This window comes from Cricetulus griseus, chromosome X (assembly GCF_003668045.3).
Source record: "Cricetulus griseus strain 17A/GY chromosome X, alternate assembly CriGri-PICRH-1.0, whole genome shotgun sequence".
In the NCBI taxonomy this organism is placed as follows: domain Eukaryota; kingdom Metazoa; phylum Chordata; class Mammalia; order Rodentia; family Cricetidae; genus Cricetulus; species Cricetulus griseus.
The window spans coordinates 75507861-75514334 of NC_048604.1; positions in this window are offsets into that span (position 1 = coordinate 75507861).

A 6474-nucleotide genomic window follows, 5' to 3' on the forward strand; every position below is an offset into this window, starting at 1 on the left:
ACAAAGGGAAAAATGAAAAAATTCCATGTCCTCTTCTTTCATTGTTATTGTTAGATATAAAATGCATAAATATATAAATACAGCCTGGTAACTTAAAAAAACTGAAGTGTTTTGGAGACAGGGTGTCAGGGAGTAAATTGTAAAAAAAAAAAAATGTCTGCTTGACACAAACCTAAACATATTTGAGAAGAGAGAATCTTAATTGAGAAAAGGTCTTCCTGAGACTGGCCTGAAGGCAAGTTTCTGGGGAAATGTCTTAATTAATGACTGATGTAGGCAGTCCCAGCCCAATGCTGGCAGTGCCAATCCTGGGCAAGTATTTCTACGCACGTAAGAAAGCAGACTGAGAAAACCATGAAGAGCAAGAGAGTAAGAAGCACTCCTCCGTGACCTCTGCTTCTGTTCCTATTCTGGTTTCACTGAATGTAGATGGAGCAAACAATTTCCTTCAAAAGTCACTATTGGTCTTGGTGTATTATGGCAGCAGGAGAGAACCCAAGACTCAAGGTATGTAATTCTTCCCAGGGATTTTAAGCCTCATATCCAACCATGAAATAGTTGGTTACTTCCAAAGCAGTTGTGCCACTGCTGCACAGTGAAACCATCTTGCCGGGTGGAGTATTATCACATTACATTGAAATCAGAGCTGGGTAAGGCCACTGAGGCCTTACATGAAGCCTACATGGCACCTTCCAGCACTAAGAACACCAGTTGGCAGCTTATTTTATCATGAATTATTAATGTGCTGCAACCAGGCCTGTGGTTTCTTCAATACTATGGTCTTACAATCCAGTTCTGGTGGGTATTTAATCTAAAGAGAGGACCCTCCATTGTTTTGTGGCTGTGTGGAATAGCATTATCAAACCATGGAGGACACCTTCTATCAAAATAATTAATTTAATAAATCTTTTAGCTGCCTACTGAAGTCACTGACTTTCTGCATGTGTGTTGCCTATGTCCCCAGGTTTGGTTGACCCTTTTCCACCACGCCATCGCCCCTAGCACCTTCCCTGTTTAAGCCTTTCCACCCTAGTATCCCCCAGCACCACTTTCAGGTCACATGCACTTCCTATCCCTCCTCTCAAGACCTCCTCTCCTGGCTCCTTTCTTGCTCCCTGGCTTCAACAGACACTGACCCCTAGTTAAACACAGAAATTTAAAACTACGAAGCTAGGATTCACATGGGAGGGGACATATGCATCTTCTGAGGCCATTCTGACAAAGATGTCCCAAACGTACATTGGAGAAGAAGCAGCCATCTTCATTGACACACAGTCCTGGGGAAACTAGACATACACGTGTAGAAGACTAAAGCTGGGTCCCTGGCTCTTATCCAGAGAAGTCAGTTCTAAATGGATCAAGGACCTTCCTGCATATGAGACCTGAAATTCTGAACATGTCACAGGAAAATATCGGGAAAATTCCTCAAGAGAAGGGAATAGCCAAGAACTTTCTTAAAAGGTTCAGTAGCTCAGGAAATGGTCTCCATATTTGAGGGATGGGATTATGAGGAAGTAACAACTTTCTTCACAGCAAAAGCAAGCAGATTGCCAAAGTGAAGACACAGAATTCTGAATGGGTGAAGTGTTTCCTACATATCCATCAGAGAGAAAATTAATGAACATATAGATACTTCCAGCAAATACAAAAGGACCAAACAACTTAAAACCCAGTCACTAAACCCAACACATTCCCATGCATACTACATGCCGTGCATAGAAACAAGAGAACACTGTGATGAGGTAGAATAAGGAGACTAGTAGGTGGAAAGAATGCGGGCGAGGAGAAAGGTGAATCCATGAGGCATGGAAATGGTTAAGATGCATGTTCTGTTTGAACACAGTGAATTAGATCCATTATATTTGCAATGTTTGTACACCATTTCAAGAGGGGTGAATAGGTAGGCCTACCTCCTGAGGCCATGTTGGTGTCCAGGAGGCATGCTGCAGCTCTGCCATGATGACCTGGGTGGCCTACACTGCCATCAGGGTGCCATGGTGACATCTGGGCATGGGCTGCTGCAGAGGGACTTGTCTGGGTGTGTGTTAACATCCATGGCCCATGTTGCCCTCAAAGGTGGCAGATACCCAGGTCTGGCCTGCCACCTGTGGCCATGTTGGTGCTTGAGGCCCGGCTACCGCAGGAGCCATGCTGATCTGGGTGGTCTAAGCTGTCACCCAGGTCCCTGATGACATCTGAGCCTGAACTGCTGCCAAAGGCCATGATGGGACCATGGTCCTGCAGCAGCCAGGGTCTGTGTTGATGGCCATGGATGGCTTCAGTTGCCACTGAAGTTCATGCAGATGCCCGGGCTCCAGGCCTCCACATGAGGTCAAGATGGTATCTGAGGACCATGGTGCAGATGGGGTCACACAGATCTGAGTGGGCTGCCCAGCTGCCCTGGTGCCATCCGAGTCAGAGGTGAAGCCGGGGCCATATCTGGCACCATGGTCCTGCTGCAGCTATGGTCTGTGTTGGTATCTGTGGCTCCTGTTACCATCAAAGGCCATGTAGACATGAGGAGTCCGGACCACCACCTGGGGCCTTATTGATGTCAGGGGGACACACTGCAGCTGTTGCCTTGCTGATCTGAGTGGCCTGTGCTGCCACCTGGGACCATGGTGTCATCCATGTTGCAGAGGGTCATGTCTGGGTCCATAGCCCTGCTGCATCTGGGGCCTGTGTTGACATGTGTGGCCCATGTTACCACAGGGGCCATAAGAGCCATGCAAGATGAAATCCTAGGGCCAGGCTGAGCCAGAAGAGTCCTTCTGGCCCCAATGGCCTTGGCCCAAGAGAGCTGGCCCCTGCTTTGGAAGAGAGAGCTCCACCCCTCAGCACAGGTGTGGAAAACTCAGCCCTGAGGGCATGGGTGTAGAACAGCTAGCTCTGCCCTGTACCAGAGTGGGGCAGCCCCGGTGGCCAGGTCATACCAGCTCAACTACCACCCAGGCCTACATCCAGGCCTGCAATGGGCACCTTAGCATCTACCCCATATATGACGTGCTAGAGCATGTGAAGGGACTGGTCCTGTGGAAAGTTAATCACAGGATCTCCAAGACTCAGCAGCCCTTTGGATAACTGAGGCGTTTCAGAGAGGGTCTAGTGATGAATGTGTACCAGAAACCAGAGGCCTTGAACCAGACCAACGACTCATTGCAATGAACATTTGCAAGGAAAGCTGATGCAACAAGAGGGTGTATTGCCTGACACACTGTGGCTCCCAATGCCACTAGGACAAATGAAGAGGTGTTGGAGAGGCAGGAAATGTGGAGGATCAAAGTGGTTTTTAATTAATGACTTTTCCATCCAGACTTGTCAGTTTCCCCTCCCTGTCCTCCCAGTTCCTCCCCACCCCACCAACTCCCCTCTGTCACACATATGCAGAGGTCCTGGGTCAATCCCATGCAGGCTCCCTGGTTGTCAGTTCAGTGTCTGTGAGCCCCTATGAGCCCATATTAGTTGTTTCTGTGGTTTTCTAATGATGCCCTTGAGCCTCTGGCTCCTACAATCCTTCCCCATCCTCTTCTCCAGGATTCTCAGAGCTCAGCCTGATGTTTGTATGTGGATCTCTGCGTCTGTTTCCATCAGTTGCTGGATGAAGCCTCTCTGACGACAGCTGGGCTAGGCACCAATCTATGAGTATAGCAGAATATTGTTAGAAATCGTTACACTGACAGGTCCAGCCCCCACACTGGTGTTTGTGCTATCCTAGGTCTCTGGGGCATCCAGCCCCTGGGTCCCAGTGCTCTGGGCACTGTCGAGGACATGCTCACTACTGTGGCATTGTTTGTGTGTGTTTGGTTTGGATTTGGTTAATTTTATTTTTTTCCATTTAAATTGGGGATGCTAAAAGTGTAAAGGGTGGATGTGGAGGGACTGGGAAATGAGTGGAATTTGGGTGGATGGTGTGAAATTTCTAAAGAATCAATCATGAAATTACATGTTAAAAAACCCCAAAACAAACTGTGGGAGTGACACCCAACTTGATCCCAGGAGGTACACCATGGGTAAAATATGAATATGAAAAATATTTTTGACAGTGGGTGACTAGGAGGTAGAGACACATCTCAGAGATTAAGGGTATCTTTTTCTCTTGCATGTGAGAAGGTTCTATTCCCAAAACCACAGGACAGCTCACCAGCATCTGTAACTCTAGGCCAGGGGATGTGACCTCCTCTCTGGCCTTGAAAGCTACGGGCACACATGAAGTGCACATGCATTCATGAGGGCAAACAGTCATGCACACAACAATACAAATCAATAAATCATTAAACATGGTACCCCGGTGGTTTTCTAAAAGTAAGTATACATATGCCCTTGCAAAAGATGTAGTTGCAGTTGAGCAATCCTGTGTCATCTTTGTGTTGTTTGTAACTAAACACAGTGGTTGGTGTGGGAAGACATAGATGTACATGTTTACATTCACGGTGGGAAACACTCTCTTAGAGGAAAAACCGTGAGAGAGGGGGAGATGGGAATACAAAGCCTCTTCTTGAAGCACATGAACATGTGACATGTGGAGGAACAGCGGCACAAGGACAGCGGCTCCGGGAACCCAGGAGCCAGCAGTGGTCAGCACAGAGGACTGTGCTGGTAATGAGAGGACAGAACGGTCAGAGGAATGGTGTCTGGGGTGCTCCTTATGAAAGCTCTCACCACCATCAAGAAAAGGATGCATGGAGTCCATAAAGGGATGCAGACACGGGAGAGGCAAATGGGGAGGGGGGAAGCAGCAACAACTGACCAACCAGCAGAGAAGCCTGGCAACAGAGGGCAGCACATTTAAGAAAGAACAGACGAAGGAGCACTGTCTTACCTAAAATGGAGAGAGAAACAGAATTGCATGCTGATGGAAAACACAAAAAACCAGTGAGGGGAACTGAAAGGTGCAGGGTAACAGAGATTGCTCACAAGCATGAACATATAAACCAGTTAAAGACATGACAGGAACTAGGGAAGCTGGTGTGTTAAAGTTATGCCCCTCCTTAAAAAGAAATCCTGGCAACCCCCATTTCTCTATCTATCTGGGCACACTGAGAATGGAGGTTCAGCCGAGCCAGTGATGGGTAGAGATGAGCACGGAGGTTCGAATCTGCCAGATCTAGAATGATTACTACAGGGTAAGGTGGAGTGGCAGGAAGAGATTAAGGCACGTGCTTATTGAGGATAATTCTGGATCCCGGATACCCGTGTTTCTGTCCCTCTGTCCATATGCTTAGACCTAGAGGAAGTAGAGGTAGGTGGCAAGGTGAGAGAAAGGAAAGGAGGAGGTCCTGCAATACAGTCAAATGTTGGGGTGTCTTTCTCCTGGACAGAGGGAGAAAGCGGGGATTCTCAAGAACCAGCAGGGAGGGACTCTGTGCTCCTGCAGTGAATTCAAATGAAGTTTCTCCATATATTTATATGTGAGGTCTCTCCACAGGGCTAACATTTTTTATATAAACTTTTATTTAAATAAAAACAATGTTATTTTACATAGCAAACCCAGTTCCCTCTCCCCTCCTCCCATGCCCCCACAAACTCCCCCGTCCCACCCCCATCCACTCCCCAGGGAGAGTGAGGCCTTCCATGGAAAGGGACAAGCTCTCCTAAGCAAAGTGGAAGCACAGGGGAAGGGAGCTGGGTGAATGGGGAGGAGAACATGAGGGATCAGGAAGATCAAGGTGAGGGAAGGACAGAGAAGGAGAGCAAGAAAAGATACCTTAGTAGAGGGAGCCATTACAGGTTCAAAGAGGGCTCACATTCTTGTAGTGAGCACAAGATGGCTGCCGCTTCTTGGCCTCCAGGAACACACACACACAGCATTGGCTTCCTTGGCGTCTTGTACATTTGAATCACCTTGGTCACCTCCCACTGTTGGCTGAGCTCTGTTACACACATATGGCATGAACGCTTGGGAGTGTTGTTGTGTATTTGGGGCTGTGGGGTGTTAAGAAGCAGCAAAGACAAGGTAAGCTTCAACTTCCTGAGTTTCCATTCCTCCCTGGGATCTGCTCCAAAGGAAACATGGGTCTGGAGTCCCTCGGTGGGTGTGAACCATGGAGGAGTCACTGGCACATGGGCCTCAGGAGTGCATAGGATGGATGCAAACACCCATTGTAAAGCCCGATTGGTGGCAAGTGTTTGTGGCGTTCCCTTGCATGAAGGGCATAGCCATAAATGCAGGTGGCTCAACTGGAATGAAGAAGACTTTCGTGCACTAGGAAGGGGGCCAGTAGGACCCAGGCCAGAGGAAGTGCCTGGTGGGCGGTTGAGAACCAGGAAAGGACAGTGTGGCTGGACGAATGCTTGTCCACACATGCACTGGAATACTGAGAGTCAAGGGAGGAGAAGCCGGGACTTGGCCCAGCTTTTGTGCCATATCTTGTGACAAATTCATGCTGTCTCTCAGGCCTCTGCTAGGCTGACCAGGCTCTGAAACGGTGCGAGAAGACAAAGGTCACAGCCATCTCCTCAGCAGAAGTGGGTAGG